The sequence below is a fragment of the Hyla sarda genome, unplaced genomic scaffold (assembly GCF_029499605.1).
Source record: "Hyla sarda isolate aHylSar1 unplaced genomic scaffold, aHylSar1.hap1 scaffold_1755, whole genome shotgun sequence".
NCBI lineage: Eukaryota > Metazoa > Chordata > Amphibia > Anura > Hylidae > Hyla > Hyla sarda.
In genome coordinates this window covers 24,279-47,476 of record NW_026608399.1, presented here as the reverse complement: position 1 = coordinate 47,476, position 23,198 = coordinate 24,279, and the positions used below count along the sequence as shown (strand labels likewise).

General features: G+C 46.1%; 10 non-coding genes across 10 annotated transcripts; all 10 read right to left on the bottom strand.

The window, feature by feature from the left end:
• Nucleotides 1–843: 843 nt before the first annotated feature.
• LOC130313364 (U2 spliceosomal RNA) lies at nt 844–1,034 on the bottom strand. The gene has a single exon (XR_008861297.1). It is a non-coding gene; the product is annotated as a U2 spliceosomal RNA (small nuclear RNA).
• A 2,090-nt stretch (nt 1,035–3,124) lies between these two features.
• LOC130313363 (U2 spliceosomal RNA) lies at nt 3,125–3,315 on the bottom strand. The gene has a single exon (XR_008861296.1). It is a non-coding gene; the product is annotated as a U2 spliceosomal RNA (small nuclear RNA).
• Nucleotides 3,316–5,407: 2,092 nt separating this feature from the next.
• LOC130313360 (U2 spliceosomal RNA) lies at nt 5,408–5,598 on the bottom strand. Its single transcript, XR_008861293.1, has one exon. It is a non-coding gene; the product is annotated as a U2 spliceosomal RNA (small nuclear RNA).
• Nucleotides 5,599–7,678: 2,080 nt separating this feature from the next.
• LOC130313376 (U2 spliceosomal RNA) lies at nt 7,679–7,869 on the bottom strand. The gene has a single exon (XR_008861308.1). It is a non-coding gene; the product is annotated as a U2 spliceosomal RNA (small nuclear RNA).
• A 2,093-nt stretch (nt 7,870–9,962) lies between these two features.
• LOC130313362 (U2 spliceosomal RNA) lies at nt 9,963–10,153 on the bottom strand. Its single transcript, XR_008861295.1, has one exon. It is a non-coding gene; the product is annotated as a U2 spliceosomal RNA (small nuclear RNA).
• Nucleotides 10,154–12,246: 2,093 nt separating this feature from the next.
• On the bottom strand, nt 12,247–12,437 carry LOC130313361 (U2 spliceosomal RNA). The gene has a single exon (XR_008861294.1). It is a non-coding gene; the product is annotated as a U2 spliceosomal RNA (small nuclear RNA).
• A 2,095-nt stretch (nt 12,438–14,532) lies between these two features.
• LOC130313358 (U2 spliceosomal RNA) lies at nt 14,533–14,723 on the bottom strand. The gene has a single exon (XR_008861292.1). It is a non-coding gene; the product is annotated as a U2 spliceosomal RNA (small nuclear RNA).
• Nucleotides 14,724–16,815: 2,092 nt separating this feature from the next.
• Nucleotides 16,816–17,006, bottom strand: LOC130313357 (U2 spliceosomal RNA). The gene has a single exon (XR_008861291.1). It is a non-coding gene; the product is annotated as a U2 spliceosomal RNA (small nuclear RNA).
• A 2,088-nt stretch (nt 17,007–19,094) lies between these two features.
• LOC130313356 (U2 spliceosomal RNA) lies at nt 19,095–19,285 on the bottom strand. The gene has a single exon (XR_008861290.1). It is a non-coding gene; the product is annotated as a U2 spliceosomal RNA (small nuclear RNA).
• A 2,092-nt stretch (nt 19,286–21,377) lies between these two features.
• Nucleotides 21,378–21,568, bottom strand: LOC130313355 (U2 spliceosomal RNA). The gene has a single exon (XR_008861289.1). It is a non-coding gene; the product is annotated as a U2 spliceosomal RNA (small nuclear RNA).
• Nucleotides 21,569–23,198: the final 1,630 nt, after the last annotated feature.

The window sequence follows — 23,198 nt, the reverse complement described above, 5'->3', positions numbered from 1 at the left end:
TTATACATAGGTGCTGAATACATAAAAAGCGACTGTTCAGCGACAGACAAGTCGCATCGGCTGAAAGTAGGCCAGAATGTCAGTCCATGTTGGAGCAGGTTTAGATACAGTCTAAAGTATAGATCTCAAAGTCTGTGCACAGAATTTAGCAAGGGCCTCGCACCTTCTGATGCATCAGGTAGGTGCACAATAGCATAGCCTAACCCTCTGTACTTTGGTCTATATTGATGCGGGACATAGACAGCCAGCTGATGACCAATCCATTAGTGCAATGGATGGCTGGAAGCATTTGTCTTTGCCTTTGCAATACCACAGAAGCAATGCATGGTCAATGTACAGCAATGACACACCTGTGTGAACAGCCAGGAGACCCCCCCCCCCCCCCCATGTTATGTTACATAGTTACATAGTTAGTACGGTCGAAAAAAGACATATGTCCATCAAGTTCAACCAGGGAATTAAGGGGTAGGGGTGTGGCGCGATATTGGGGAAGGGATGAGATTTTATATTTCTTCATAAGCATTAATCTTATTTTGTCAATTAGGAACATTCAGCACCCACCCGCTATCAAGGCAGCTGCCTATCATGTCATGCCCTACCTGCACAGGTGTGCTGGCTACTCAAATGATCCAATTAAGGAGGCCATTTAGTCAGCAGCAGCAGAAGTCCTGTGCCTGGACGCTCCAACAGCGGCCAGACACAAGCAGAAGCAGCAGAAGCAGCAGCAGCAGCACCACCTTTTGTTTTTTGGCTGCAGCAGCAAGGCCCACAGGGCTGGCTAGCTGGCTAGCCAGCAAGCAGGTAGCAATGAAAGTAGGAATCTTTCTTTTTAACCCTGTAAGGGGGTGGTGCACTGTACCCGAAGATACTGCCATATCGGGTCAATGCATAGGGCGACGGAAGCAAGCTTCGAAATCGGCCCCCGTTCTCAAAAATCCATTTAATATATGGTCCCCAGATAGGGGACGTATCAGATATTAAACTGATAAGAACAGATACTACACTTGATCTTAGCCAAAAGGCCGAGAAGCGATAACCGTGAAAGGGGCGGGCCCAACAAGGTCCCCTTCATGGGCACTATCACTGCTTGCTGTCAGGGAGGCTGCCAGACAATTTTCCATGCACACTCTGGGCTGGGGGGCAGTCAACCACCAGTACACACAGCAGAACCTAAACCCATACCATTATTGCTAAGCAGCAAGACAGGGGCCCATTGCACTCCCACGGGGCCTTTTTAAATGCAATCCATAACCCGGATTTGCCAGGAACCCTTCTTACTCCTCCTACTTGCATGTGACACTGGGCTTAGGATCTGCATAGGAAACACACACACAAGCACACACCTACCTTTGTTGCCTGCAGATGCCTCCTTGGCTGTCCCCAAACGGTATCAAACCAACACCCACGGGAAGCTGTAAGCATAGAGGACATGCCTGCACCCCATTGGACTTACCTGTGTGGGTTAAATCCGGGTTATTTGACAACCTATGGCGGTGATGGTTCTGCTCAGGCAGAGCAGTGCTGATGCTCCTCATAAAGCTGTCGCTGCTGTGAAGGTTCTAGGTGACATCACAAATCCCTATGGTTACATACACAACAAAGCTGGGTTGTTGTTGTTTACACTCTGCAAGGCCTGTGGAAGTGAGTGACATCATAGCACTGTAGTTCTGAGGGTTCTAGATGGATGCAACAATCTCCTGTTGCTTCTATGAAGGCCATAATAGACGACATCACCAAACAGCTCCATAGTCACATACACAGCAAAGGAGAGATGTTGTTTACACCTAGTGATGTCAGTGGTATTGAGTGACATCACAGCACAGTGCTAAGGCTCCTGGGCCTGGACACAGCAGCGGCTGCAATATCTCAACGGAGAATAACGTTTATATATATGTGTGTGTGTGCGCGTATATATATATATATATATATATATATATATATATATATATATATTTCTCCGCCGAAATCACTTTTAAACCCATTTCCACCTTTTTTTCCCTTCTCTTCCTCTTACTTTTTTTTCACGTTTTTTTACGTTTTTCTCCTTTTCGCCTCTTTTCTGGGCGTATTATTCTTCTTTTTCTTCTTTTTTTTCGTCTAATGCATACCCCATCAGTGCAGCAATGCTTATTCAATACCGCCAGCAGATGGAGACACTGGGGGATAATTTTCTAAGGATTTATACTGATTTTTCCTGTCTGAATTTGTCGCACAGAAAGTTGCAGGCCAAATATGTGTGACATTTCTGCGACTTTAGCTTCTAGAGCATTTTTACAACATTATACATAGGTGCTGAATACATAAAAAGCGACTGTTCAGCGACAGACAAGTCGCATCGGCTGAAAGTAGGCCAGAATGTCAGTCCATGTTGGAGCAGGTTTAGATACAGTCTAAAGTATAGATCTCAAAGTCTGTGCACAGAATTTAGCAAGGGCCTCGCACCTTCTGATGCATCAGGTAGGTGCACAATAGCATAGCCTAACCCTCTGTACTTTGGTCTATATTGATGCGGGACATAGACAGCCAGCTGATGACCAATCCATTAGTGCAATGGATGGCTGGAAGCATTTGTCTTTGCCTTTGCAATACCACAGAAGCAATGCATGGTCAATGTACAGCAATGACACACCTGTGTGAACAGCCAGGAGACCCCCCCCCCCCCCCCCCATGTTATGTTACATAGTTACATAGTTAGTACGGTCGAAAAAAGACATATGTCCATCAAGTTCAACCAGGGAATTAAGGGGTAGGGGTGTGGGGCGATATTGGGGAAGGGATGAGATTTTATATTTCTTCATAAGCATTAATCTTATTTTGTCAATTAGGAACATTCAGCACCCACCCGCTATCAAGGCAGCTGCCTATCATGTCATGCCCTACCTGCACAGGTGTGCTGGCTACTCAAATGATCCAATTAAGGAGGCCATTTAGTCAGCAGCAGCAGAAGTCCTGTGCCTGGACGCTCCAACAGCGGCCAGACACAAGCAGAAGCAGCAGAAGCAGCAGCAGCAGCACCACCTTTTGTTTTTTGGCTGCAGCAGCAAGGCCCACAGGGCTGGCTAGCTGGCTAGCCAGCAAGCAGGTAGCAATGAAAGTAGGAATCTTTCTTTTTAACCCTGTAAGGGGGTGGTGCACTGTACCCGAAGATACTGCCATATCGGGTCAATGCATAGGGCGACGGAAGCAAGCTTCGAAATCGGCCCCCGTTCTCAAAAATCCATTTAATATATGGTCCCCAGATAGGGGACGTATCAGATATTAAACTGATAAGAACAGATACTACACTTGATCTTAGCCAAAAGGCCGAGAAGCGATAACCGTGAAAGGGGCGGGCCCAACAAGGTCCCCTTCATGGGCACTATCACTGCTTGCTGTCAGGGAGGCTGCCAGACAATTTTCCATGCACACTCTGGGCTGGGGGGCAGTCAACCACCAGTACACACAGCAGAACCTAAACCCATACCATTATTGCTAAGCAGCAAGACAGGGGCCCATTGCACTCCCACGGGGCCTTTTTAAATGCAATCCATAACCCGGATTTGCCAGGAACCCTTCTTACTCCTCCTACTTGCATGTGACACTGGGCTTAGGATCTGCATAGGAAACACACACACAAGCACACACCTACCTTTGTTGCCTGCAGATGCCTCCTTGGCTGTCCCCAAACGGTATCAAACCAACACCCACGGGAAGCTGTAAGCATAGAGGACATGCCTGCACCCCATTGGACTTACCTGTGTGGGTTAAATCCGGGTTATTTGACAACCTATGGCGGTGATGGTTCTGCTCAGGCAGAGCAGTGCTGATGCTCCTCATAAAGCTGTCGCTGCTGTGAAGGTTCTAGGTGACATCACAAATCCCTATGGTTACATACACAACAAAGCTGGGTTGTTGTTGTTTACACTCTGCAAGGCCTGTGGAAGTGAGTGACATCATAGCACTGTAGTTCTGAGGGTTCTAGATGGATGCAACAATCTCCTGTTGCTTCTATGAAGGCCATAATAGACGACATCACCAAACAGCTCCATAGTCACATACACAGCAAAGGAGAGATGTTGTTTACACCTAGTGATGTCAGTGGTATTGAGTGACATCACAGCACAGTGCTAAGGCTCCTGGGCCTGGACACAGCAGCGGCTGCAATATCTCAACGGAGAATACGTTTATATATATATGTGTGTGTGTGCGCGTATATATATATATATATATATATATATATATATATATATATATATTTCTCCGCCGAAATCACTTTTAAACCCATTTCCACCTTTTTTTCCCTTCTCTTCCTCTTACTTTTTTTTCACGTTTTTTTACGTTTTTCTCCTTTTCGCCTCTTTTCTGGGCGTATTATTCTTCTTTTTCTTCTTTTTTTTCGTCTAATGCATACCCCATCAGTGCAGCAATGCTTATTCAATACCGCCAGCAGATGGAGACACTGGGGGATAATTTTCTAAGGATTTATACTGATTTTTCCTGTCTGAATTTGTCGCACAGAAAGTTGCAGGCCAAATATGTGTGACATTTCTGCGACTTTAGCTTCTAGAGCATTTTTACAACATTATACATAGGTGCTGAATACATAAAAAGCGACTGTTCAGCGACAGACAAGTCGCATCGGCTGAAAGTAGGCCAGAATGTCAGTCCATGTTGGAGCAGGTTTAGATACAGTCTAAAGTATAGATCTCAAAGTCTGTGCACAGAATTTAGCAAGGGCCTCGCACCTTCTGATGCATCAGGTAGGTGCACAATAGCATAGCCTAACCCTCTGTACTTTGGTCTATATTGATGCGGGACATAGACAGCCAGCTGATGACCAATCCATTAGTGCAATGGATGGCTGGAAGCATTTGTCTTTGCCTTTGCAATACCATAGAAGCAATGCATGGTCAATGTACAGCAATGACACACCTGTGTGAACAGCCAGGAGACCCCCCCCCCCCCTCCCCCATGTTATGTTACATAGTTACATAGTTAGTACGGTCGAAAAAAGACATATGTCCATCAAGTTCAACCAGGGAATTAAGGGGTAGGGGTGTGGCGCGATATTGGGGAAGGGATGAGATTTTATATTTCTTCATAAGCATTAATCTTATTTTGTCAATTAGGAACATTCAGCACCCACCCGCTATCAAGGCAGCTGCCTATCATGTCATGCCCTACCTGCACAGGTGTGCTGGCTACTCAAATGATCCAATTAAGGAGGCCATTTAGTCAGCAGCAGCAGAAGTCCTGTGCCTGGACGCTCCAACAGCGGCCAGACACAAGCAGAAGCAGCAGAAGCAGCAGCAGCAGCACCACCTTTTGTTTTTTGGCTGCAGCAGCAAGGCCCACAGGGCTGGCTAGCTGGCTAGCCAGCAAGCAGGTAGCAATGAAAGTAGGAATCTTTCTTTTTAACCCTGTAAGGGGGTGGTGCACTGTACCCGAAGATACTGCCATATCGGGTCAATGCATAGGGCGACGGAAGCAAGCTTCGAAATCGGCCCCCGTTCTCAAAAATCCATTTAATATATGGTCCCCAGATAGGGGACATATCAGATATTAAACTGATAAGAACAGATACTACACTTGATCTTAGCCAAAAGGCCGAGAAGCGATAACCGTGAAAGGGGCGGGCCCAACAAGGTCCCCTTCATGGGCACTATCACTGCTTGCTGTCAGGGAGGCTGCCAGACAATTTTCCATGCACACTCTGGGCTGGGGGGCAGTCAACCACCAGTACACACAGCAGAACCTAAACCCATACCATTATTGCTAAGCAGCAAGACAGGGGCCCATTGCACTCCCACGGGGCCTTTTTAAATGCAATCCATAACCCGGATTTGCCAGGAACCCTTCTTACTCCTCCTACTTGCATGTGACACTGGGCTTAGGATCTGCATAGGAAACACACACACAAGCACACACCTACCTTTGTTGCCTGCAGATGCCTCCTTGGCTGTCCCCAAACGGTATCAAACCAACACCCACGGGAAGCTGTAAGCATAGAGGACATGCCTGCACCCCATTGGACTTACCTGTGTGGGTTAAATCCGGGTTATTTGACAACCTATGGCGGTGATGGTTCTGCTCAGGCAGAGCAGTGCTGATGCTCCTCATAAAGCTGTCGCTGCTGTGAAGGTTCTAGGTGACATCACAAATCCCTATGGTTACATACACAACAAAGCTGGGTTGTTGTTGTTTACACTCTGCAAGGCCTGTGGAAGTGAGTGACATCATAGCACTGTAGTTCTGAGGGTTCTAGATGGATGCAACAATCTCCTGTTGCTTCTATGAAGGCCATAATAGACGACATCACCAAACAGCTCCATAGTCACATACACAGCAAAGGAGAGATGTTGTTTACACCTAGTGATGTCAGTGGTATTGAGTGACATCACAGCACAGTGCTAAGGCTCCTGGGCCTGGACACAGCAGCGGCTGCAATATCTCAACGGAGAATACGTTTATATATATGTGTGTGTGTGCGCGTATATATATATATATATATATATATATATATATATATTTCTCCGCCGAAATCACTTTTAAACCCATTTCCACCTTTTTTTCCCTTCTCTTCCTCTTACTTTTTTTTCACGTTTTTTTACGTTTTTCTCCTTTTCGCCTCTTTTCTGGGCGTATTATTCTTCTTTTTCTTCTTTTTTTTCGTCTAATGCATACCCCATCAGTGCAGCAATGCTTATTCAATACCGCCAGCAGATGGAGACACTGGGGGATAATTTTCTAAGGATTTATACTGATTTTTCCTGTCTGAGTTTGTCGCACATAAAGTTGCAGGCCAAATATGTGTGACATTTCTGCGACTTTAGCTTCTAGAGCATTTTTACAACATTATACATAGGTGCTGAATACATAAAAAGCGACTGTTCAGCGACAGACAAGTCGCATCGGCTGAAAGTAGGCCAGAATGTCAGTCCATGTTGGAGCAGGTTTAGATACAGTCTAAAGTATAGATCTCAAAGTCTGTGCACAGAATTTAGCAAGGGCCTCGCACCTTCTGATGCATCAGGTAGGTGCACAATAGCATAGCCTAACCCTCTGTACTTTGGTCTATATTGATGCGGGACATAGACAGCCAGCTGATGACCAATCCATTAGTGCAATGGATGGCTGGAAGCATTTGTCTTTGCCTTTGCAATACCACAGAAGCAATGCATGGTCAATGTACAGCAATGACACACCTGTGTGAACAGCCAGGAGACCCCCCCCCCCCCCCCCATGTTATGTTACATAGTTACATAGTTAGTACGGTCGAAAAAAGACATATGTCCATCAAGTTCAACCAGGGAATTAAGGGGTAGGGGTGTGGCGCGATATTGGGGAAGGGATGAGATTTTATATTTCTTCATAAGCATTAATCTTATTTTGTCAATTAGGAACATTCAGCACCCACCCGCTATCAAGGCAGCTGCCTATCATGTCATGCCCTACCTGCACAGGTGTGCTGGCTACTCAAATGATCCAATTAAGGAGGCCATTTAGTCAGCAGCAGCAGAAGTCCTGTGCCTGGACGCTCCAACAGCGGCCAGACACAAGCAGAAGCAGCAGAAGCAGCAGCAGCAGCACCACCTTTTGTTTTTTGGCTGCAGCAGCAAGGCCCACAGGGCTGGCTAGCTGGCTAGCCAGCAAGCAGGTAGCAATGAAAGTAGGAATCTTTCTTTTTAACCCTGTAAGGGGGTGGTGCACTGTACCCGAAGATACTGCCATATCGGGTCAATGCATAGGGCGACGAAAGCAAGCTTCGAAATCGGCCCCCGTTCTCAAAAATCCATTTAATATATGGTCCCCAGATAGGGGACGTATCAGATATTAAACTGATAAGAACAGATACTACACTTGATCTTAGCCAAAAGGCCGAGAAGCGATAACCGTGAAAGGGGCGGGCCCAACAAGGTCCCCTTCATGGGCACTATCACTGCTTGCTGTCAGGGAGGCTGCCAGACAATTTTCCATGCACACTCTGGGCTGGGGGGCAGTCAACCACCAGTACACACAGCAGAACCTAAACCCATACCATTATTGCTAAGCAGCAAGACAGGGGCCCATTGCACTCCCACGGGGCCTTTTTAAATGCAATCCATAACCCGGATTTGCCAGGAACCCTTCTTACTCCTCCTACTTGCATGTGACACTGGGCTTAGGATCTGCATAGGAAACACACACACAAGCACACACCTACCTTTGTTGCCTGCAGATGCCTCCTTGGCTGTCCCCAAACGGTATCAAACCAACACCCACGGGAAGCTGTAAGCATAGAGGACATGCCTGCACCCCATTGGACTTACCTGTGTGGGTTAAATCCGGGTTATTTGACAACCTATGGCGGTGATGGTTCTGCTCAGGCAGAGCAGTGCTGATGCTCCTCATAAAGCTGTCGCTGCTGTGAAGGTTCTAGGTGACATCACAAATCCCTATGGTTACATACACAACAAAGCTGGGTTGTTGTTGTTTACACTCTGCAAGGCCTGTGGAAGTGAGTGACATCATAGCACTGTAGTTCTGAGGGTTCTAGATGGATGCAACAATCTCCTGTTGCTTCTATGAAGGCCATAATAGACGACATCACCAAACAGCTCCATAGTCACATACACAGCAAAGGAGAGATGTTGTTTACACCTAGTGATGTCAGTGGTATTGAGTGACATCACAGCACAGTGCTAAGGCTCCTGGGCCTGGACACAGCAGCGGCTGCAATATCTCAACGGAGAATACGTTTATATATATGTGTGTGTGTGCGCGTATATATATATATATATATATATATATATATATATATATATATATATATATATTTCTCCGCCGAAATCACTTTTAAACCCATTTCCACCTTTTTTTCCCTTCTCTTCCTCTTACTTTTTTTTCACGTTTTTTTACGTTTTTCTCCTTTTCGCCTCTTTTCTGGGCGTATTATTCTTCTTTTTCTTCTTTTTTTTCGTCTAATGCATACCCCATCAGTGCAGCAATGCTTATTCAATACCGCCAGCAGATGGAGACACTGGGGGATAATTTTCTAAGGATTTATACTGATTTTTCCTGTCTGAATTTGTCGCACAGAAAGTTGCAGGCCAAATATGTGTGACATTTCTGCGACTTTAGCTTCTAGAGCATTTTTACAACATTATACATAGGTGCTGAATACATAAAAAGCGACTGTTCAGCGACAGACAAGTCGCATCGGCTGAAAGTAGGCCAGAATGTCAGTCCATGTTGGAGCAGGTTTAGATACAGTCTAAAGTATAGATCTCAAAGTCTGTGCACAGAATTTAGCAAGGGCCTCGCACCTTCTGATGCATCAGGTAGGTGCACAATAGCATAGCCTAACCCTCTGTACTTTGGTCTATATTGATGCGGGACATAGACAGCCAGCTGATGACCAATCCATTAGTGCAATGGATGGCTGGAAGCATTTGTCTTTGCCTTTGCAATACCACAGAAGCAATGCATGGTCAATGTACAGCAATGACACACCTGTGTGAACAGCCAGGAGACCCCCCCCCCCCCCATGTTATGTTACATAGTTACATAGTTAGTACGGTCGAAAAAAGACATATGTCCATCAAGTTCAACCAGGGAATTAAGGGGTAGGGGTGTGGCGCGATATTGGGGAAGGGATGAGATTTTATATTTCTTCATAAGCATTAATCTTATTTTGTCAATTAGGAACATTCAGCACCCACCCGCTATCAAGGCAGCTGCCTATCATGTCATGCCCTACCTGCACAGGTGTGCTGGCTACTCAAATGATCCAATTAAGGAGGCCATTTAGTCAGCAGCAGCAGAAGTCCTGTGCCTGGACGCTCCAACAGCGGCCAGACACAAGCAGAAGCAGCAGAAGCAGCAGCAGCAGCACCACCTTTTGTTTTTTGGCTGCAGCAGCAAGGCCCACAGGGCTGGCTAGCTGGCTAGCCAGCAAGCAGGTAGCAATGAAAGTAGGAATCTTTCTTTTTAACCCTGTAAGGGGGTGGTGCACTGTACCCGAAGATACTGCCATATCGGGTCAATGCATAGGGCGACGGAAGCAAGCTTCGAAATCGGCCCCCGTTCTCAAAAATCCATTTAATATATGGTCCCCAGATAGGGGACGTATCAGATATTAAACTGATAAGAACAGATACTACACTTGATCTTAGCCAAAAGGCCGAGAAGCGATAACCGTGAAAGGGGCGGGCCCAACAAGGTCCCCTTCATGGGCACTATCACTGCTTGCTGTCAGGGAGGCTGCCAGACAATTTTCCATGCACACTCTGGGCTGGGGGGCAGTCAACCACCAGTACACACAGCAGAACCTAAACCCATACCATTATTGCTAAGCAGCAAGACAGGGGCCCATTGCACTCCCACGGGGCCTTTTTAAATGCAATCCATAACCCGGATTTGCCAGGAACCCTTCTTACTCCTCCTACTTGCATGTGACACTGGGCTTAGGATCTGCATAGGAAACACACACACAAGCACACACCTACCTTTGTTGCCTGCAGATGCCTCCTTGGCTGTCCCCAAACGGTATCAAACCAACACCCACGGGAAGCTGTAAGCATAGAGGACATGCCTGCACCCCATTGGACTTACCTGTGTGGGTTAAATCCGGGTTATTTGACAACCTATGGCAGTGATGGTTCTGCTCAGGCAGAGCAGTGCTGATGCTCCTCATAAAGCTGTCGCTGCTGTGAAGGTTCTAGGTGACATCACAAATCCCTATGGTTACATACACAACAAAGCTGGGTTGTTGTTGTTTACACTCTGCAAGGCCTGTGGAAGTGAGTGACATCATAGCACTGTAGTTCTGAGGGTTCTAGATGGATGCAACAATCTCCTGTTGCTTCTATGAAGGCCATAATAGACGACATCACCAAACAGCTCCATAGTCACATACACAGCAAAGGAGAGATGTTGTTTACACCTAGTGATGTCAGTGGTATTGAGTGACATCACAGCACAGTGCTAAGGCTCCTGGGCCTGGACACAGCAGCGGCTGCAATATCTCAACGGAGAATACGTTTATATATATGTGTGTGTGTGCGCGTATATATATATATATATATATATATATATATATATATATATATATATATATATTTCTCCGCCGAAATCACTTTTAAACCCATTTCCACCTTTTTTTCCCTTCTCTTCCTCTTACTTTTTTTTCACGTTTTTTTACGTTTTTCTCCTTTTCGCCTCTTTTCTGGGCGTATTATTCTTCTTTTTCTTCTTTTTTTTCGTCTAATGCATACCCCATCAGTGCAGCAATGCTTATTCAATACCGCCAGCAGATGGAGACACTGGGGGATAATTTTCTAAGGATTTATACTGATTTTTCCTGTCTGAATTTGTCGCACAGAAAGTTGCAGGCCAAATATGTGTGACATTTCTGCGACTTTAGCTTCTAGAGCATTTTTACAACATTATACATAGGTGCTGAATACATAAAAAGCGACTGTTCAGCGACAGACAAGTCGCATCGGCTGAAAGTAGGCCAGAATGTCAGTCCATGTTGGAGCAGGTTTAGATACAGTCTAAAGTATAGATCTCAAAGTCTGTGCACAGAATTTAGCAAGGGCCTCGCACCTTCTGATGCATCAGGTAGGTGCACAATAGCATAGCCTAACCCTCTGTACTTTGGTCTATATTGATGCGGGACATAGACAGCCAGCTGATGACCAATCCATTAGTGCAATGGATGGCTGGAAGCATTTGTCTTTGCCTTTGCAATACCACAGAAGCAATGCATGGTCAATGTACAGCAATGACACACCTGTGTGAACAGCCAGGAGACCCCCCCACCCCCCCCCATGTTATGTTACATAGTTACATAGTTAGTACGGTCGAAAAAAGACATATGTCCATCAAGTTCAACCAGGGAATTAAGGGGTAGGGGTGTGGTGCGATATTGGGGAAGGGATGAGATTTTATATTTCTTCATAAGCATTAATCTTATTTTGTCAATTAGGAACATTCAGCACCCACCCGCTATCAAGGCAGCTGCCTATCATGTCATGCCCTACCTGCACAGGTGTGCTGGCTACTCAAATGATCCAATTAAGGAGGCCATTTAGTCAGCAGCAGAAGTCCTGTGCCTGGACGCTCCAACAGCAGCCAGACACAAGCAGAAGCAGCAGAAGCAGCAGCAGCAGCACCACCTTTTGTTTTTTGGCTGCAGCAGCAAGGCCCACAGGGCTGGCTAGCTGGCTAGCCAGCAAGCAGGTAGCAATGAAAGTAGGAATCTTTCTTTTTAACCCTGTAAGGGGGTGGTGCACTGTACCCGAAGATACTGCCATATCGGGTCAATGCATAGGGCGACGGAAGCAAGCTTCGAAATCGGCCCCCGTTCTCAAAAATCCATTTAATATATGGTCCCCAGATAGGGGACGTATCAGATATTAAACTGATAAGAACAGATACTACACTTGATCTTAGCCAAAAGGCCGAGAAGCGATAACCGTGAAAGGGGCGGGCCCAACAAGGTCCCCTTCATGGGCACTATCACTGCTTGCTGTCAGGGAGGCTGCCAGACAATTTTCCATGCACACTCTGGGCTGGGGGGCAGTCAACCACCAGTACACACAGCAGAACCTAAACCCATACCATTATTGCTAAGCAGCAAGACAGGGGCCCATTGCACTCCCACGGGGCCTTTTTAAATGCAATCCATAACCCGGATTTGCCAGGAACCCTTCTTACTCCTCCTACTTGCATGTGACACTGGGCTTAGGATCTGCATAGGAAACACACACACAAGCACACACCTACCTTTGTTGCCTGCAGATGCCTCCTTGGCTGTCCCCAAACGGTATCAAACCAACACCCACGGGAAGCTGTAAGCATAGAGGACATGCCTGCACCCCATTGGACTTACCTGTGTGGGTTAAATCCGGGTTATTTGACAACCTATGGCGGTGATGGTTCTGCTCAGGCAGAGCAGTGCTGATGCTCCTCATAAAGCTGTCGCTGCTGTGAAGGTTCTAGGTGACATCACAAATCCCTATGGTTACATACACAACAAAGCTGGGTTGTTGTTGTTTACACTCTGCAAGGCCTGTGGAAGTGAGTGACATCATAGCACTGTAGTTCTGAGGGTTCTAGATGGATGCAACAATCTCCTGTTGCTTCTATGAAGGCCATAATAGACGACATCACCAAACAGCTCCATAGTCACATACACAGCAAAGGAGACATGTTGTTTACACCTAGTGATGTCAGTGGTATTGAGTGACATCACAGCACAGTGCTAAGGCTCCTGGGCCTGGACACAGCAGCGGCTGCAATATCTCAACGGAGAATACGTTTATATATATGTGTGTGTGTGCGCGTATATATATATATATATATATATATATATATATATATATATATATATTTCTCCGCCAAAATCACTTTTAAACCCATTTCCACCTTTTTTTCCCTTCTCTTCCTCTTACTTTTTTTTCACGTTTTTTTACGTTTTTCTCCTTTTCGCCTCTTTTCTGGGCGTATTATTCTTCTTTTTCTTCTTTTTTTTCGTCTAATGCATACCCCATCAGTGCAGCAATGCTTATTCAATACCGCCAGCAGATGGAGACACTGGGGGATAATTTTCTAAGGATTTATACTGATTTTTCCTGTCTGAATTTGTCGCACAGAAAGTTGCAGGCCAAATATGTGTGACATTTCTGCGACTTTAGCTTCTAGAGCATTTTTACAACATTATACATAGGTGCTGAATACATAAAAAGCGACTGTTCAGCGACAGACAAGTCGCATCGGCTGAAAGTAGGCCAGAATGTCAGTCCATGTTGGAGCAGGTTTAGATACAGTCTAAAGTATAGATCTCAAAGTCTGTGCACAGAATTTAGCAAGGGCCTCGCACCTTCTGATGCATCAGGTAGGTGCACAATAGCATAGCCTAACCCTCTGTACTTTGGTCTATATTGATGCGGGACATAGACAGCCAGCTGATGACCAATCCATTAGTGCAATGGATGGCTGGAAGCATTTGTCTTTGCCTTTGCAATACCACAGAAGCAATGCATGGTCAATGTACAGCAATGACACACCTGTGTGAACAGCCAGGAGACCCCCCCCCCCCCCCCATGTTATGTTACATAGTTACATAGTTAGTACGGTCGAAAAAAGACATATGTCCATCAAGTTCAACCAGGGAATTAAGGGGTAGGGGTGTGGCGCGATATTGGGGAAGGGATGAGATTTTATATTTCTTCATAAGCATTAATCTTATTTTGTCAATTAGGAACATTCAGCACCCACCCGCTATCAAGGCAGCTGCCTATCATGTCATGCCCTACCTGCACAGGTGTGCTGGCTACTCAAATGATCCAATTAAGGAGGCCATTTAGTCAGCAGCAGCAGAAGTCCTGTGCCTGGACGCTCCAACAGGGGCCAGACACAAGCAGAAGCAGAAGCAGCAGAAGCAGCAGCAGCAGCACCACCTTTTGTTTTTTGGCTGCAGCAGCAAGGCCCACAGGGCTGGCTAGCTGGCTAGCCAGCAAGCAGGTAGCAATGAAAGTAGGAATCTTTCTTTTTAACCCTGTAAGGGGGTGGTGCACTGTACCCGAAGATACTGCCATATCGGGTCAATGCATAGGGCGACGGAAGCAAGCTTCGAAATCGGCCCCCGTTCTCAAAAATCCATTTAATATATGGTCCCCAGATAGGGGACGTATCAGATATTAAACTGATAAGAACAGATACTACACTTGATCTTAGCCAAAAGGCCGAGAAGCGATAACCGTGAAAGGGGCGGGCCCAACAAGGTCCCCTTCATGGGCACTATCACTGCTTGCTGTCAGGGAGGCTGCCAGACAATTTTCCATGCACACTCTGGGCTGGGGGGCAGTCAACCACCAGTACACACAGCAGAACCTAAACCCATACCATTATTGCTAAGCAGCAAGACAGGGGCCCATTGCACTCCCACGGGGCCTTTTTAAATGCAATCCATAACCCGGATTTGCCAGGAACCCTTCTTACTCCTCCTACTTGCATGTGACACTGGGCTTAGGATCTGCATAGGAAACACACACACAAGCACACACCTACCTTTGTTGCCTGCAGATGCCTCCTTGGCTGTCCCCAAACGGTATCAAACCAACACCCACGGGAAGCTGTAAGCATAGAGGACATGCCTGCACCCCATTGGACTTACCTGTGTGGGTTAAATCCGGGTTATTTGACAACCTATGGCGGTGATGGTTCTGCTCAGGCAGAGCAGTGCTGATGCTCCTCATAAAGCTGTCGCTGCTGTGAAGGTTCTAGGTGACATCACAAATCCCTATGGTTACATACACAACAAAGCTGGGTTGTTGTTGTTTACACTCTGCAAGGCCTGTGGAAGTGAGTGACATCATAGCACTGTAGTTCTGAGGGTTCTAGATGGATGCAACAATCTCCTGTTGCTTCTATGAAGGCCATAATAGACGACATCACCAAACAGCTCCATAGTCACATACACAGCAAAGGAGAGATGTTGTTTACACCTAGTGATGTCAGTGGTATTGAGTGACATCACAGCACAGTGCTAAGGCTCCTGGGCCTGGACACAGCAGCGGCTGCAATATCTCAACGGAGAATACGTTTATATATATGTGTGTGTGTGCGCGTATATATATATATATATATATATATATATATATATATATATATTTCTCCGCCGAAATCACTTTTAAACCCATTTCCACCTTTTTTTCCCTTCTCTTCCTCTTACTTTTTTTTCACGTTTTTTTACGTTTTTCTCCTTTTCGCCTCTTTTCTGGGCGTATTATTCTTCTTTTTCTTCTTTTTTTTCGTCTAATGCATACCCCATCAGTGCAGCAATGCTTATTCAATACCGCCAGCAGATGGAGACACTGGGGGATAATTTTCTAAGGATTTATACTGATTTTTCCTGTCTGAATTTGTCGCACAGAAAGTTGCAGGCCAAATATGTGTGACATTTCTGCGACTTTAGCTTCTAGAGCATTTTTACAACATTATACATAGGTGCTGAATACATAAAAAGCGACTGTTCAGCGACAGACAAGTCGCATCGGCTGAAAGTAGGCCAGAATGTCAGTCCATGTTGGAGCAGGTTTAGATACAGTCTAAAGTATAGATCTCAAAGTCTGTGCACAGAATTTAGCAAGGGCCTCGCACCTTCTGATGCATCAGGTAGGTGCACAATAGCATAGCCTAACCCTCTGTACTTTGGTCTATATTGATGCGGGACATAGACAGCCAGCTGATGACCAATCCATTAGTGCAATGGATGGCTGGAAGCATTTGTCTTTGCCTTTGCAATACCACAGAAGCAATGCATGGTCAATGTACAGCAATGACACACCTGTGTGAACAGCCAGGAGACCCCCCCCCCCCCACCCATGTTATGTTACATAGTTACATAGTTAGTACGGTCGAAAAAAGACATATGTCCATCAAGTTCAACCAGGGAATTAAGGGGTAGGGGTGTGGCGCGATATTGGGGAAGGGATGAGATTTTATATTTCTTCATAAGCATTAATCTTATTTTGTCAATTAGGAACATTCAGCACCCACCCGCTATCAAGGCAGCTGCCTATCATGTCATGCCCTACCTGCACAGGTGTGCTGGCTACTCAAATGATCCAATTAAGGAGGCCATTTAGTCAGCAGCAGCAGAAGTCCTGTGCCTGGACGCTCCAACAGGGGCCAGACACAAGCAGAAGCAGAAGCAGCAGAAGCAGCAGCAGCAGCACCACCTTTTGTTTTTTGGCTGCAGCAGCAAGGCCCACAGGGCTGGCTAGCTGGCTAGCCAGCAAGCAGGTAGCAATGAAAGTAGGAATCTTTCTTTTTAACCCTGTAAGGGGGTGGTGCACTGTACCCGAAGATACTGCCATATCGGGTCAATGCATAGGGCGACGGAAGCAAGCTTCGAAATCGGCCCCCGTTCTCAAAAATCCATTTAATATATGGTCCCCAGATAGGGGACGTATCAGATATTAAACTGATAAGAACAGATACTACACTTGATCTTAGCCAAAAGGCCGAGAAGCGATAACCGTGAAAGGGGCGGGCCCAACAAGGTCCCCTTCATGGGCACTATCACTGCTTGCTGTCAGGGAGGCTGCCAGACAATTTTCCATGCACACTCTGGGCTGGGGGGCAGTCAACCACCAGTACACACAGCAGAACCTAAACCCATACCATTATTGCTAAGCAGCAAGACAGGGGCCCATTGCACTCCCACGGGGCCTTTTTAAATGCAATCCATAACCCGGATTTGCCAGGAACCCTTCTTACTCCTCCTACTTGCATGTGACACTGGGCTTAGGATCTGCATAGGAAACACACACACAAGCACACACCTACCTTTGTTGCCTGCAGATGCCTCCTTGGCTGTCCCCAAACGGTATCAAACCAACACCCACGGGAAGCTGTAAGCATAGAGGACATGCCTGCACCCCATTGGACTTACCTGTGTGGGTTAAATCCGGGTTATTTGACAACCTATGGCGGTGATGGTTCTGCTCAGGCAGAGCAGTGCTGATGCTCCTCATAAAGCTGTCGCTGCTGTGAAGGTTCTAGGTGACATCACAAATCCCTATGGTTACATACACAACAAAGCTGGGTTGTTGTTGTTTACACTCTGCAAGGCCTGTGGAAGTGAGTGACATCATAGCACTGTAGTTCTGAGGGATCTAGATGGATGCAACAATCTCCTGTTGCTTCTATGAAGGCCATAATAGACGACATCACCAAACAGCTCCATAGTCACATACACAGCAAAGGAGAGATGTTGTTTACACCTAGTGATGTCAGTGGTATTGAGTGACATCACAGCACAGTGCTAAGGCTCCTGGGCCTGGACACAGCAGCGGCTGCAATATCTCAACGGAGAATACGTTTATATATATGTGTGTGTGTGCGCGTATATATATATATATATATATATATATATATATATATTTCTCCGCCGAAATCACTTTTAAACCCATTTCCACCTTTTTTTCCCTTCTCTTCCTCTTACTTTTTTTTCACGTTTTTTTACGTTTTTCTCCTTTTCGCCTCTTTTCTGGGCGTATTATTCTTCTTTTTCTTCTTTTTTTTCGTCTAATGCATACCCCATCAGTGCAGCAATGCTTATTCAATACCGCCAGCAGATGGAGACACTGGGGGATAATTTTCTAAGGATTTATACTGATTTTTCCTGTCTGAATTTGTCGCACAGAAAGTTGCAGGCCAAATATGTGTGACATTTCTGCGACTTTAGCTTCTAGAGCATTTTTACAACATTATACATAGGTGCTGAATACATAAAAAGCGACTGTTCAGCGACAGACAAGTCGCATCGGCTGAAAGTAGGCCAGAATGTCAGTCCATGTTGGAGCAGGTTTAGATACAGTCTAAAGTATAGATCTCAAAGTCTGTGCACAGAATTTAGCAAGGGCCTCGCACCTTCTGATGCATCAGGTAGGTGCACAATAGCATAGCCTAACCCTCTGTACTTTGGTCTATATTGATGCGGGACATAGACAGCCAGCTGATGACCAATCCATTAGTGCAATGGATGGCTGGAAGCATTTGTCTTTGCCTTTGCAATACCACAGAAGCAATGCATGGTCAATGTACAGCAATGACACACCTGTGTGAACAGCCAGGAGACCCCCCCCCCCCCCCCCCCATGTTATGTTACATAGTTACATAGTTAGTACGGTCGAAAAAAGACATATGTCCATCAAGTTCAACCAGGGAATTAAGGGGTAGGGGTGTGGCGCGATATTGGGGAAGGGATGAGATTTTATATTTCTTCATAAGCATTAATCTTATTTTGTCAATTAGGAACATTCAGCACCCACCCGCTATCAAGGCAGCTGCCTATCATGTCATGCCCTACCTGCACAGGTGTGCTGGCTACTCAAATGATCCAATTAAGGAGGCCATTTAGTCAGCAGCAGCAGAAGTCCTGTGCCTGGACGCTCCAACAGGGGCCAGACACAAGCAGAAGCAGAAGCAGCAGAAGCAGCAGCAGCAGCACCACCTTTTGTTTTTTGGCTGCAGCAGCAAGGCCCACAGGGCTGGCTAGCTGGCTAGCCAGCAAGCAGGTAGCAATGAAAGTAGGAATCTTTCTTTTTAACCCTGTAAGGGGGTGGTGCACTGTACCCGAAGATACTGCCATATCGGGTCAATGCATAGGGCGACGGAAGCAAGCTTCGAAATCGGCCCCCGTTCTCAAAAATCCATTTAATATATGGTCCCCAGATAGGGGACGTATCAGATATTAAACTGATAAGAACAGATACTACACTTGATCTTAGCCAAAAGGCCGAGAAGCGATAACCGTGAAAGGGGCGGGCCCAACAAGGTCCCCTTCATGGGCACTATCACTGCTTGCTGTCAGGGAGGCTGCCAGACAATTTTCCATGCACACTCTGGGCTGGGGGGCAGTCAACCACCAGTACACACAGCAGAACCTAAACCCATACCATTATTGCTAAGCAGCAAGACAGGGGCCCATTGCACTCCCACGGGGCCTTTTTAAATGCAATCCATAACCCGGATTTGCCAGGAACCCTTCTTACTCCTCCTACTTGCATGTGACACTGGGCTTAGGATCTGCATAGGAAACACACACACAAGCACACACCTACCTTTGTTGCCTGCAGATGCCTCCTTGGCTGTCCCCAAACGGTATCAAACCAACACCCACGGGAAGCTGTAAGCATAGAGGACATGCCTGCACCCCATTGGACTTACCTGTGTGGGTTAAATCCGGGTTATTTGACAACCTATGGCGGTGATGGTTCTGCTCAGGCAGAGCAGTGCTGATGCTCCTCATAAAGCTGTCGCTGCTGTGAAGGTTCTAGGTGACATCACAAATCCCTATGGTTACATACACAACAAAGCTGGGTTGTTGTTGTTTACACTCTGCAAGGCCTGTGGAAGTGAGTGACATCATAGCACTGTAGTTCTGAGGGTTCTAGATGGATGCAACAATCTCCTGTTGCTTCTATGAAGGCCATAATAGACGACATCACCAAACAGCTCCATAGTCACATACACAGCAAAGGAGAGATGTTGTTTACACCTAGTGATGTCAGTGGTATTGAGTGACATCACAGCACAGTGCTAAGGCTCCTGGGCCTGGACACAGCAGCGGCTGCAATATCTCAACGGAGAATACGTTTATATATATGTGTGTGTGTGCGCGTATATATATATATATATATATATATATATATATATATATATATTTCTCCGCCGAAATCACTTTTAAACCCATTTCCACCTTTTTTTCCCTTCTCTTCCTCTTACTTTTTTTTCACGTTTTTTTACGTTTTTCTCCTTTTCGCCTCTTTTCTGGGCGTATTATTCTTCTTTTTCTTCTTTTTTTTCGTCTAATGCATACCCCATCAGTGCAGCAATGCTTATTCAATACCGCCAGCAGATGGAGACACTGGGGGATAATTTTCTAAGGATTTATACTGATTTTTCCTGTCTGAATTTGTCGCACAGAAAGTTGCAGGCCAAATATGTGTGACATTTCTGCGACTTTAGCTTCTAGAGCATTTTTACAACATTATACATAGGTGCTGAATACATAAAAAGCGACTGTTCAGCGACAGACAAGTCGCATCGGCTGAAAGTAGGCCAGAATGTCAGTCCATGTTGGAGCAGGTTTAGATACAGTCTAAAGTATAGATCTCAAAGTCTGTGCACAGAATTTAGCAAGGGCCTCGCACCTTCTGATGCATCAGGTAGGTGCACAATAGCATAGCCTAACCCTCTGTACTTTGGTCTATATTGATGCGGGACATAGACAGCCAGCTGATGACCAATCCATTAGTGCAATGGATGGCTGGAAGCATTTGTCTTTGCCTTTGCAATACCACAGAAGCAATGCATGGTCAATGTACAGCAATGACACACCTGTGTGAACAGCCAGGAGACCCCCCCCCCCCCCCCCATGTTATGTTACATAGTTACATAGTTAGTACGGTCGAAAAAAGACATATGTCCATCAAGTTCAACCAGGGAATTAAGGGGTAGGGGTGTGGCGCGATATTGGGGAAGGGATGAGATTTTATATTTCTTCATAAGCATTAATCTTATTTTGTCAATTAGGAACATTCAGCACCCACCCGCTATCAAGGCAGCTGCCTATCATGTCATGCCCTACCTGCACAGGTGTGCTGGCTACTCAAATGATCCAATTAAGGAGGCCATTTAGTCAGCAGCAGCAGAAGTCCTGTGCCTGGATGCTCCAACAGGGGCCAGACACAAGCAGAAGCAGAAGCAGCAGAAGCAGCAGCAGCAGCACCACCTTTTGTTTTTTGGCTGCAGCAGCAAGGCCCACAGGGCTGGCTAGCTGGCTAGCCAGCAAGCAGGTAGCAATGAAAGTAGGAATCTTTCTTTTTAACCCTGTAAGGGGGTGGTGCACTGTACCCGAAGATACTGCCATATCGGGTCAATGCATAGGGCGACGGAAGCAAGCTTCGAAATCGGCCCCCGTTCTCAAAAATCCATTTAATATATGGTCCCCAGATAGGGGACGTATCAGATATTAAACTGATAAGAACAGATACTACACTTGATCTTAGCCAAAAGGCCGAGAAGCGATAACCGTGAAAGGGGCGGGCCCAACAAGGTCCCCTTCATGGGCACTATCACTGCTTGCTGTCAGGGAGGCTGCCAGACAATTTTCCATGCACACTCTGGGCTGGGGGGCAGTCAACCACCAGTACACACAGCAGAACCTAAACCCATACCATTATTGCTAAGCAGCAAGACAGGGGCCCATTGCACTCCCACGGGGCCTTTTTAAATGCAATCCATAACCCGGATTTGCCAGGAACCCTTCTTACTCCTCCTACTTGCATGTGACACTGGGCTTAGGATCTGCATAGGAAACACACACACAAGCACACACCTACCTTTGTTGCCTGCAGATGCCTCCTTGGCTGTCCCCAAACGGTATCAAACCAACACCCACGGGAAGCTGTAAGCATAGAGGACATGCCTGCACCCCATTGGACTTACCTGTGTGGGTTAAATCCGGGTTATTTGACAACCTATGGCGGTGATGGTTCTGCTCAGGCAGAGCAGTGCTGATGCTCCTCATAAAGCTGTCGCTGCTGTGAAGGTTCTAGGTGACATCACAAATCCCTATGGTTACATACACAACAAAGCTGGGTTGTTGTTGTTTACACTCTGCAAGGCCTGTGGAAGTGAGTGACATCATAGCACTGTAGTTCTGAGGGTTCTAGATGGATGCAACAATCTCCTGTTGCTTCTATGAAGGCCATAATAGACGACATCACCAAACAGCTCCATAGTCACATACACAGCAAAGGAGAGATGTTGTTTACACCTAGTGATGTCAGTGGTATTGAGTGACATCACAGCACAGTGCTAAGGCTCCTGGGCCTGGACACAGCAGCGGCTGCAATATCTCAACGGAGAATACGTTTATATATATGTGTGTGTGTGCGCGTATATATATATATATATATATATATATATATATATATATATATTTCTCCGCCGAAATCACTTTTAAACCCATTTCCACCTTTTTTTCCCTTCTCTTCCTCTTACTTTTTTTTCACGTTTTTTTACGTTTTTCTCCTTTTCGCCTCTTTTCTGGGCGTATTATTCTTCTTTTTCTTCTTTTTTTTCGTCTAATGCATACCCCATCAGTGCAGCAATGCTTATTCAATACCGCCAGCAGATGGAGACACTGGGGGATAATTTTCTAAGGATTTATACTGATTTTTCCTGTCTGAATTTGTCGCACAGAAAGTTGCAGGCCAAATATGTGTGACATTTCTGCGACTTTAGCTTCTAGAGCATTTTTACAACATTATACATAGGTGCTGAATACATAAAAAGCGACTGTTCAGCGACAGACAAGTCGCATCGGCTGAAAGTAGGCCAGAATGTCAGTCCATGTTGGAGCAGGTTTAGATACAGTCTAAAGTATAGATCTCAAAGTCTGTGCACAGAATTTAGCAAGGGCCTCGCACCTTCTGATGCATCAGGTAGGTGCACAATAGCATAGCCTAACCCTCTGTACTTTGGTCTATATTGATGCGGGACATAGACAGCCAGCTGATGACCAATCCATTAGTGCAATGGATGGCTGGAAGCATTTGTCTTTGCCTTTGCAATACCACAGAAGCAATGCATGGTCAATGTACAGCAATGACACACCTGTGTGAACAGCCAGGAGACCCCCCCCCCCCCCCCAT